The following is a 12,347-nucleotide window of genomic DNA, read 5'->3' as shown; positions in this document are numbered from 1 at the left end:
CTGTTTTCTCCACCTCTCCCCAGTCTCATGATATTCCTGATTATTTGGCTGGTTTTTCTGATGTATTTAGTGAGAGTAAGTCTGCATGTTTGCCTCCTCATAGGAGTTATGACTGTGCAATTGAGTTAATGCCCGGGTGTAAATTTCCCAAGGGTCGGCTTTTCAACTTATCGGTACCCGAACATGATGCTATGCGATCTTATATCAAGGAGTCATTAGAGAAGGGTCATATTAGACCATCCTCTTCACCTTTAGGTGCTGGAGTTTTTTTCGTGGCCAAGAAAGATGGTTCATTAAGGCCATGTATTGATTATCGTTCCCTTAACAAAATCACTGTTAAATATCAGCACCCGTTATTCCTGATTTATGATTTATTTTCCAGAGTTAAAAGTGCCTGCTGGTTTATCAAGCTTGACCTCAGGGGGGCGTATAATCTTATTCGCATCAAATATGGGGATGAATGGAAGACAGCGTTTAATACTCCGGAGGGACATTTTGAGTACCTGGTGATGCCTTTTGGGCTCACTAATACCCCTTCTGTCTTCCAATCTTTTATGAACGATATTTTCTGGGACTTTGTGGATAAGTTTTGATCATTTATCTGGATGATATTTTGATCTTTTCCAGTGATTGGGATTCTCATGTGGAACATGTCCGGACTGTGTTCCGGATTTTGAGGGAAAATTCCCTGTATGTTAAGTGATCGAAGTGCCTCTTTGGTGTACAGAGGATTTCATTTTTGGGATTCTTTTTGTCCCCATCGGCTATTGAAATGGACCCGGCCAAAGTACAGGCCATTTATGATTGGGTTCAGCCCACTTCTTTGAAGGCTCTCCAGAAGTTTTTGGGTTTTGCTAATTTCTACAGTAAATTTATAAGTAATTTTTCTGGTATTGTCAAACCACTGACTGATCTGACCAAAAAGGGCGCTGATGTGGTGAATTGGTCTCCAGAGACAGTCTCGGCATTTCAGGAGCTTAAGCGGAGATTCACTTCTGCTCCGGTTCTACGGCAACCTGATGTCTCACTCCCATTTCAGGTGGAGGTAGATGCTTCTGAGATTGGTGCAGGAGCCGTTTTGTCCCAAAAAGATCCGGTGACCTTCAAAATGAATCCCTGTGCCTTCTTTTCTCGAAAATTCTCCCCATCTGAACGTAACTATGACGTGGGGAATCGGGAATTGTTGGCCATGAAATGGGCATTTTTAGAGTGGAGACATTGGTAGGAGGGAGCTAGACATCAAGTTGTGGTCCTCACCGACCACAAGAATTTGATTTATCTTGAATCAGCCAAACGCTTGAATCCTAGACAGGCTAGGTGGGCCTTGTTTTTCACGTGTTTTAATTTTGTGGTCTCTTTTCTTCCGGGCACTAAGAATGTTAAGGCGGACGCCCTTTCTAGGAGTTTCTTTGCGGATTCTCTTATTGTGACCGAGCCTACTACCATTCTAAATGAGGGTGTAGTTCTTTCCGCCATCTCACCCGATTTGAGACGTGCCCTGGAGGAATTTCAGGAGGACAAACCTGAACGTTGCCCTATGGGAAAATTGTATGTCCCTGACCAGTGGAGGAAGAGAGTAATGTCTGAAATTCATTGCTCCGTGTTGGCTGGTCATCCAGGAATTTTTAGTACCAGAGATTTGGTGAGTCGGTCTTTTTGGTGGCTTGCCTTATCTCGTGATGTCAGGAATTTTGTGCAGTCCTGTGAGACTTGTTCTCGGTCCAAACCCTGTTCTCATTCTAGTGGGTTGTTGATGCCCCTGCCGGTCCCCAAGAGGCCATGGACCCATATCTCAATGGATTTTATTTCCGATCTTCCTGTCTCTCAGAGAATGACTGTTATCTGGGTGATTTGTGATAGATTTTCTAAGATGATCCATCTTGTACCACTCCCAAAGTTGCCATCTTCTTCTGAGTTGGTGCCCTTGTTTTTACAACAGCTGGTCCGGTTGCACGGGATTCCTGAGAACATTGTGTCGGACAGAGGAGTCCAGTTTATTTCCAGATTTTGGAGAGCTTTTTGTTCCAAACTGGGAATTCAGTTATCTTTCTACTCTGCATTTCATCCTCAGACCAATGGGCAGACTAAGAGAACAAACCAGACTTTGGAGTCCTATTTGAGATGTTTTATATCTGCTGATCAGGATGGCTGGGTCTCATTTTTGCCCTTGGCCGAATTCGCGCTAAACAATAGAGCTAGTTCTGGCACTTTGATGTCACCTTTTTTCTGTAACTTTGGGTTTCATCCTCGATTTTCTTCAGGGCAAGTGGAATATTCGACCTGCCCAAGTGTGGACACTGTGGTAGAGAGAATGCAGCAGATTTGGGACAAAGTGGTGGATAAGTTGTCCCTCTCTCAGGAAAAAACCCAACGGTTTTCCAACCGGCATAGGACCATTGGTCCCCTGTTTAAAGTGGGTGATATGGTTTGGTTGTCGTCAAAGAATATTCCTATGAAGGTTGTGTCTTCAAAGTTCAAGACAAGATTCATTGGACCTTATAAGATTTTGGAGATTCTTAATCCTGTTTCTTTTCGATTGGCTCTTCTAGCTACGTTTAAGATCCATAACGTGTTTCATAAATCTCTGTTGAAGAGGTTTGTGGAGCCGTAGTTCCTATGACGGCGCCTCCTGACCCTGTATTGGGAAAGGCAATGTTGAATATGAGGTAGAGAAAATATTGGATTCTCATTTGGCTAGACGGAGACTCCAGTACTTGGTCAAATGGAAGGGTTATGGCCAGGAGGATAATTCTTGAGTCTCTGCTTCTGACATTCATGCCGATAGATTGGTTCGTGCTTTTCACTGGGCCCATCCTGATCAGCCTGGTGGCATGGATGAGGGTTCGGTGACCCCCTCCTCAAGGGGGGGTACTGTTGTGAATTCGCTTTCTGGCCTACCTCTGGTTACTGCTGAAGGTGGTGGAGCTGATCAGGTTGACGGAGGGGTTGTGAGTTCTCTTTTTGGGCTCCCTCTGCTGGTTACTGGAGGTAATGGAGCTGATCTGATAAACAGAGGCTTGCCACCTAATAATGAGGATGACGATTTGAGATCTGGGGTTTCAGACTGGATTTAAGACAGCCGACTCCCTCTATCCCTGCTGGTGATTTTTTCCTGCCTCCTGAGGTCTTAGTCTCCAGCTTAGTCCCTGCATGCTCAGCTAAGTGTTCTTTTGCTGTTCTGTTCTCATTTGATCTGGTTTTGTCTATTTCAGTTTTGTGTGGGTCAGCCAGCTCCGGCTGGGGCTGTGCTGAATCACCATCCATATGTTACTGCTTGTGCCAGTTTGTTTTTGTCCCTTAATAGATTGGCCTATTTTTGCTCTGCTTTCAGAATATACCAGAGTGCTGATATAGTGGGCGAAGTCGTGCAACTTCAGTATTTTTGCATCAGACGTGTTGGACCTTTTTGCAGGGTTTTTTTGCGTGATTGCTGACAGTGTCTTTCCTTTCCTGTCCTGTCTAGTCAGTGTGGGCCCCATCGTTTGCTCTGTCTATTTTTCTACCTGCGTTTGTGTTTTCATCTTGTCTCACCGACAATATACGTTTGGGGGCTATCTATTCCATTGGCGTCTGCTCTGGGGCAGTTTAGATTTCCCCTTTCTTGCTTTAGGCTTAGTTAGCTCTCCGGCTGTGCCGAGGCGTCTAGGATCATTGTAGGCACGCTCCACGGCTACTGCTAGTTGTGTGGATAGGATCAGGGGTCTGCAATCCGCTTAGTTACCAACCTCTCTGGTTTTCTGTGGCTTAGCTTGGGCTTGCTCTCCTCCTCGGCGACCCAATCATAACAGGGTTTCTTAACAAGATGCTTTTGGATATTATACAGCAGTACTGGACAGTACAGCTGTGAATCCAGCCCTAAGGTTATAAAAAAAACACTAGAAAGCAGCAGCTTGTAAAACATTATAGTACTGTGCAGTGTAACTGTGAATCTAGATCTGGTGTCAGATAAAACACTTGAAAGCGGCAGCATGGAACATGCTATATGGCAGTACTAAACCGTAGTAGTATTGAATCCAATTCTATTGAAGATACTAAGTAGAAAGTGGAAGCATTAGGCCGGCGTCACACACAACGTATAAAAATACGGACTGTATTGTACGGCCATAATACGCATAAATGGTCCCTAAATAGTGATCCGTATGTCATCCGTTGTCAGGGTGTGGCCGAGTATTCTTCCCATGTAAGCATCCGTATGTAATCCGTATGCCGAGATTTTCTCGCAGGCTTGCAAAATGGACATATAATGGAGCCCTATGACAGGTTTTCAAACACAAACGATAGAATAGATATAGACACATAGAAAACATATATACATTATATATATATATACTGAATGTGTGTCTCAGTGACATCTATCTCTATATATATTTATATATATATATATATATATATATATATATATATATATACATACACTCACTGGCCACTTTATTAGGTACACCTGTCCAACTGTGTGTTAAGACTTAATTTCTAATCAGCCAATCTCATGGCGGCAACTCAGTGCATTTAGGCATGTAGACATGGTCAAGACAATCTCCTGCAGTTCAAACCGAGCATCAGTATGGGGAAGAAAGGTGATTTGAGTGCCTTTGAACGTGGCATGATTGTTGGTGCCAGAAGGGCTGGTCTGAGTATTTCAGAAACTGCTGATCTACTGGGATTTTCACGCACAACCATCTCTAGGGTTTACAGAGAATGGTCCGAAAAAGAAAAAAAATCCAGTGAGCGGCAGTTCTGTGGCCGGAAATGCCATGTTGATGCCAGAGGTCAGAGGAGAATGGGCATACTGGTTCGAGCTGATAGAAAGGCAACAGTGACTCAAATTGCCACCCGTTACAACCAAGGTAGGCAGAAGAGCATCTCTGAACGCACAGTGCGTCGAACTTTGAGGCAGATGGGCTACAGCAGCAGAAGACCACACTGGGTACCACTCCTCTCAGCTAAGAACAGGCATCTGATGGCTACTTTCAGCAGGATAATGCGCCATGTCATAAAGCTCGAATCATCTCAGATTGGTTTCTTGAACATGACAATGAGTTCACTGTACTCAAATGGCCTCCTCAGTCACCAGATCTCAATCCAATAGAGCATCTTTGGGATGTGGTGGAACGGGAGATTCGCATCAGGGATGTGCAGCCGACAAATCTGCGCCAACTGTGTGATGCCATCATGTCAATATGGTCCAAAATCTCTGAGGAATGCTTCCAGCACCTTGTTGAATCTCTGCCACGAAGAATTGAGGCAGTTCTGAAGGCAAAAGGGGGTCCAACCCGTTACTAGCATGGTGTACCTAATAAAGTGGCCAGTGAGTGTATATATATATATATATATATATATATATATATATGTATTCTATGTGTCTATATCTATTCTTTTGTTTCTTTATTAAACCTGTCAGTGTGATTATTGTGCGTATTTCTCACAAGTCACACATCTGGTCCGTGTGTAATGCGTTTTTTTGCACACCCATACACTTGCATTGGCGTACTAAGGGCGTAATACGCTGACAATCGCAGCATGCTGCGATTGGCACAGACCATAAAATATACGCGAGAAATATACAGCTGATGGGAGCTACCCCATAGAGAATCATTGGTCCGTGTGCAATGCGTGTTTTTAATGCCTCACTCGTCCGTGTTTCTCTCTAGTGTGACCCCGGCCTTAGGGACATTCTTTTAGCAGTGATGCTGCAATGGGGTGAGAATAAACACCTACTGGAAAGTGGCAACATGAAACACATTACGCAGATGTACTGAGCAGTAAAGCTATGAATCCAGTTCTAGGTTGCCACAAACTCTTACTAGCCAGCAACAACGTGGAGGACATTTTACAGCCATACTAAGCAATATAATTATGAATCCAACATTGGGATAGATAAAAGACCTGTTAGAAAGCAACAGCATGGAGAATATTATACAGCAGTATAGAGATGATGAGTAGATGTGAATGCAGCACAGGTCTGTGTATTTTTGTGACTCTCGCTCTATTAGTCTGATCTTCACTCCTCTCTTCCTCATAGACTTTAATAGGCAGCAGTAATCTGATACTTCAGTGAGCTAGCCGTTCATCAGATTATTGAAGTTTTTCAGAGCAAATCTTGAGTTCAGGAGACATGAGGTCGGAAAACAAGGAGGTCATAAGTGAAGTGAGAAGCAGGTTTTTCTGATAATACACGTTTCTTATTGTTGATGGTATTACTGATTGACATAATGTTTGAACCAACAGTCGACCATTTATTCGGAACCCCAATCTGTGCGATGACATGGTTGAAGGGGTTAAATCATTTTTCCCCATTTTGCCCAGTTTGATTTTGCAATAATTTAACTGTTCTAAAAAATATATATATACTTACGTTTATTTACATTATTTTCATTGTTTATCTTAAATTAATTTTTAAAACTAAATGCTTTCAGCCTGCAGGATGAAGAGTTAATGAACCTGAAAACCACTGTAAAAATATGAAAATGGCAGGTGCTGTCAAATCCAAAAATGGCACAAGGGTGCAGCTGCGTGAGTGAGGAAACATCACAAGATGAGGAGTAGAAATTGACCCCGTTGCCGTTGCAGCAACTCAGTAAGAAAATAGTGAGTTTCTTACAGCTGCAAGATTCCATTTTTGGGATAAAGTTTCTGAGAACTATTATAGGGTTAATTTCTGCATTTACTTTTTCACTAATAGGACACAATGTAACCACTTGGAGCAGAGTTGTGAGAGGCACTGCCTCCAGTCACACTATCTCCTGTCCATATCGGTGCACCATCTCCTTTTCCCTTAAGCCCCCGTCACACATAGCGACGCACCAGTGATCCCGACAACGATATTACCTTGTCAGGATCGCTGGGGTCGCTACATGATCGCTGGTGAGCTGCCAAACAGGCAGCTTCACCAGCGATCAGCACCAGCGACACGTGGGTAACAAGCGACGCACGTCGCTTAGTTACCCCACTGTGTACCTTAGTTACCAGCACGCTGGTGCAGGGAGCTGGTAACCAAGGTACACATCTGGTTTCTAAGGCTACTTTCACAATAGCGTCGTGTGACGCACGTCGCAATGCGTCGTTTTGAAGAAAAAATGCATCCTGCAAAGTTGCCCGCAGGATGCATTTTTTCTCCATTAGCGACGCATTGTGACGCATTGCCACACGTCGCAACCGTCGTGCGACGGCCGTGACGCACACAAAAACGTTACATGCCATTTTCGACTCCGCATGCGCGGCCGAAACTCCACCCCCTCCTCCCCGGACATTACAATGGGGTAGCGGATGCGTTGAAAAACTGCATCCGCTGCCCCCGTTGTGCACACCTTTCACAGCGTGCGACGGTACGTCGCCCCAACGCAGAGCGACGGCCGTCGCACCATGCTAATGTGAAAGTAGCCTTAGCTGCACGCGGCACTTAGAAACCCGATGTGTACCTTGGTTACCAGCTCCCTGCACCAGCACGCTGGTAACTAAGGTACACATCGGGTTTCTAAGCGCTGCACGCCGCTTAGAAACCTGATGTTTACCTTAGTTACCAGCAGCAGCTCGCTGATCGCTGGTCTCCCGCCTGTCACACGCAGCGATGCGTGCTGGCCAGCGGGAGACCAGCTATCAAAAAAATGTCCAGGCCATTCCAGAACGATCAGCGATACACGGCAGGGGGACCGGTCGCTGAGAAGTGTCACACACAGCAATCTCAGGGGCTTAAGTCTTTCTTTACAATGTTGTCTTGTTAGAGCTTCAGAGCTGCTATTCAGATTGCTGCTGTTGTCGGCAGAGGCAGTGCAGCAACTGCTTATTCCAGGCTAACAATTAACAAACAAATGAGATAGTAAAAAACATGCCACTTCACAGAAGACCAATGTGCAAGGAAAGAAGCAATTATAATATGAGAAATATAAATATATTATTCACTATTTGTATTTTTCTTTGCCCTACACCATTGTATACTTGGGGAACTGAGGATAAATATAACATATGAGGAGTTAATTTGTGCTCTATAGTTTTCATATCTTATTAAACATGTTTTAGCTGTTTTCCAAAAATGTCAGGAAATATCCAAATATTTATTAGCTAAAATGTTTATCTTTTTTACGGGTTAATGTATAAAGGAGGGTTAAGATACAGTTGTGGCCAAATGTTTTGCATGACAATAATTTTGTTTTTGATCATTGGCTGCTTTTTGCTCTTTTAGTCAGCTGTTTCTATGGTTTGTGGTGTACAATTACAAACATTCCGCACATTGTTACATGCTATTGACAAATGGGTCGCCCTCCCAGGGCTGTGGGGTACTCGGTACCGGGCCAGTATCAGCGGGATGTGTCACAGCAGCAGGGACCCGGTCCGTGGCCCTGGGCGCCCAAGTAATGGGGGAATGTAAAGGTTTGAATGAATAGTTTGTGACGCCACCTGTGGTGTTCGGCAAGGGAGATGTTAGTCCGACGCTGCATGCAGATCCTCTGGGACGGATGGTATGGTGCAGCGAAGATGTAAAAGCTCCCCACAGGCGAAGCTGTAGTCCCAGAACAGTATAGCAGTGTAGATGTGGTTGGCACGGGGAAGTAGCGGTGCCGGAAGGGTAGGAAGCAGACAAAGACACAGCGGGGTGCAATTTCTGTACCTTTACTTGATAAATGCAGTCCAGGGTCCTGATTACAGATGGTACTGGATCAGGCTAGCCTGGAAGCAGCTCAGGGATTCTCTCTCAGCAGATGGGCTGTGCAGTCTCCTCCTAGCGCTTATTTGAGTGAAGTACTCCTAGTATTGAGTTACACTGAAGTTCCTCTCAATTCTCTTCTATTCTCACTCCTCGTATGGCAGACAGATGTAGCCGCTATTCCTCTCTTGGCTCACTCCGTGCTGTTGTGCCTCCGAGTCTTAGGTGGGGGTAGGGCATTTACAGCCTCCTACTCCTCTGGTGTCTGTTGCAGGACTGTTAGTATCCATATAACCATGGAGATCAGGCTCCAGTTCATGCGCTCTCACTGTGAGGGAGCTCTCTTTCCTCAGCTCAACCTCCAGTTTCTCTCCACACATGGACCTCCTCACACTAACTGACCACTCCTTCCTCTTGGCCCTCAGAGAGCACTCCTCCCCTTAATCCCGGTTCAGAGTCCCCCCTGCTGGCCTGGAGTGGAACTGTGTTGCATGTATAGGTTAACTGCGAGAGAGACCCTTCACTGCTTCCAAGCCTGGCATTACCCTCCCTGGAGGAAGGCAAAGCCACTGTGGCGGCCATACTCCTGGGGGCGCCACATTCCCCCTAGTGCAAGTCAGCACTCCTGGGCTGAACAAAACATGAAAAACATATAAACAGCTAGACAATGTGAACAATTATAATTGTACAAGATTTGAAAAAAGAAAAAGTTACAAAAACCAAGTGCTTCAAAAATGGTCCTATGATAATAAGTCCAAGCATCAATGTCCTGGGCAAATGGTGAACTAATTACAAGTTGGTGACCACACAAGTCCTGTGGTACAATGTCCATAAAACAAAACTGGCAAATTCCAAAGGAAACTCTTACAGATTACCTGTAGGCACAAAACTTGAAAACAGTTACATCTATACACAATTTCAATATTTACATTTGCTTAGCTATATACAATATCAGATGGGTGGTATACCTTGTGTAGTATGGGTAGACCTGCGTAATACTGGTGTAGTGTGTAATGCACTGGATACACTACTGATGGTTCTGTGTAGCACGGGGATACTAGATTGTCTAGGGACTCTTAGACTCACCATGGGCATAACAGGTTCACCACTGGTAGGGCGAGGGTTCTCTGGCTCCACTGCTGGTGTGGCTTCTGCTGCCTGATTTTCCTGATCTTCAGGGTTTTCTTGAGTCAAGTCTTCCTGTGCTACCAGTTGGGGAAATGTCAACACGGGCACCACTATTGCATCATTTACTTTAGTCCAATTGGCAGGAAACTCTCCAAGTATGGTGCTGACCTTTTCTTCTTCTAGGGGTTGGATGTTATCTTGTTCTTCCATTCTTTCTCTTAACTGGTCAGGGCATAATTTCAAATGATCCCGTGATATGGCCGCTGAGGTTTCTCCTCCATCTTTACTAATAAGGCACACCTTGGTATTATCAAAATTTGAGGGTAGAACGGTATAGGGTTCAGCTTCCCATTGGTCATCCAATTTATGCAGTCTTCTTTTCCTTTTTAAGACTTGTTCTCCCGGCGACAAAGGAACGGCAGGTGCATTTTGATTGTAAAGCTTCTCCTGCTTTTGTCTTGCCTGGGCTAGACTCTTTTCCACGCATTCTTGAACTCTTCTGTACTGTTGTTGTCTTTCTGTATCCCAGTCAGCATCTGGTGACGTTACTTCAGGCGTAAGGACTCCCATGTCCAAATCAATAGGCAGTTTACCAGGTCTGGCTCTCATTAAGTAGGCTGGGGTACAGTTGGTGGAATTCACTGGAATATGGTTGTAGAGGTCCACCAGATCTGGCAACTTCTCTGGCCACAGATTTCTCTCCTCCAAGGACAAAGTCTTCAGTAGGTCAATCACTACCTGGTTCATCTTCTCACACATGCCATTGGTCTGTGGGTGGTACGGTGTTGTCCGGATCTTCTTACAACCATACAAGTTACAGAATTCCTGGAACATTTCTGCCTCGAAAGCTGGACCTTGATCTGTAAGCACTCTTTCAGGATATCCATATGGTCTACAGAAGTGCTGTTGGAATGCTCTGGCTGCTGTTCTGGCTGTTTGATCTTTGACAGGCACAACTACTAGGAATCTTGAGTAGTGGACCACGATGGTAAGAGCATAGATGTAGCCTGACCGGCTTGGAACCAGCTTCACATGGTCCAGGGCTACCAACTCAAGTGGCTGTTTGGTGATGATTGGCTGTAGAGGAGCTCTCTGGCTGTTTCGATCCTTTCTGCACAGGTTACATTGTCCACACTCCCGTCACCACTTTTCAATGGCTTTCCTCATACCAGCCCAGTAGAACCTCTCCCGGAGCAATGCTTCCAACTTCTTCCATCCGAAGTGTCCAGCTCCATTGTGGTATGCTTCCAGGACCATTGATGCCTCTCTCTTTGGGACTATCACCTGCCAGACCAGCTCATGAGTGCGGACACAGCTTCCCTTCATAAACGAACAGCTGGCCTCTCTCCTTCCACAACTGCTGGGTTTCTTCAGGAGCATCCGACTCTGGCCGTGAGTCAGCTTGTGACAGTAGCTCCTTCACCAGGCAGACTGCAGGGTCACTATCTTGCGTTTCTGCCCAGTCATGATGGGGCAATGGATTCAGGGTGACCTCCTGCAAGCCAGACCTTCGGTTTCTCATTCCTTGGGCACGTTGGGCCGCAATTGGCCGGTGGAAGGGAGGTAGCTCTATTTCTTCAAGAGCCTCAGGGTCTTCTCCTGCATCAGGCAGATTAGGCATCCTGGACAGCGCATCAGCATTGGCATTCTTGTGCCCTGCTCGGTACTTGATGGTGATTTCATAGTTAGATAGCCGAGCCATCCATCGCTGCTCCAGTGCACCTAATTTTGCAGTTTCCAAGTGGGTCAACAGATTGTTGTCCGTGAAGATAGTAAACTTGGCGGAGGCTAGGTAATGTTTGAACCTTTCGGTGACAGCCCAGTCTATGGCAAAGAACTCCAGCTTGAAAGAACTGTAGTTGTCAGGGTTCCTCTCAGTGGGGCACAGCTTCCTGCTGGCGTAGGAGATCACTCTTTCTTTTCCATTCTGTACCTGCGACAGTACTGCTCCTAGTCCCATATTGCTGGCATCAGTGTACAGCACAAAGGGTTTGTCATAATCTGGGTAGGCCAGAACTTCATCACCTGTGAGAGCCATCTTCAATCTGGTGAAGGACCTCTCCAACTCCTCAGTCCATTCAAATGTGGAATTCTTCTGTTTGGTTTTTTTGGACTGCCCCACCAGGAGATTTTGCATAGGAGTGGCTATTTCAGTAAAGCCTTTGATGAATCTTCGGTAGTAGCCTACCAGTCCAAGGAATTGGCGTACTTCATGGAGGTTGCTGGGCTTCGTCCAGTCCCAGATGACTGTGACCTTGTCAGGATCTGGTGCCACACCTTCTGCACTGACCACATGACCGAGGTACTGTACCTTGGGTTTCAGGAGGTGGCATTTGGAAGGCCTCACCTTCAGGCCAAAATTGGACAAAGCTTCAAACACTTCAGCCAGGTGTTCCAGATGATCTTCATAGGTTTTGGAGAAAACAATGACATCATCCAGGTACAACAGGACCGTCTCAAAGTTCATGTGTCCCAGACAGCACTCCATCAACTGTTGAAATCTTCCTGGAGCGGTGCAGAGCCCGAATGGCATATAGTTGAACTCACAGAGACCCATTGGAGTGGTAAATGCTGTTTTCTC

This window comes from Dendrobates tinctorius, unplaced genomic scaffold (genome assembly GCF_039654945.1).
Source record: "Dendrobates tinctorius isolate UK_male_01 unplaced genomic scaffold, ASM3965494v1 ptg000028l, whole genome shotgun sequence".
Lineage (NCBI taxonomy): Eukaryota > Metazoa > Chordata > Amphibia > Anura > Dendrobatidae > Dendrobates > Dendrobates tinctorius.
This window is presented reverse-complemented; position numbering follows the sequence as displayed.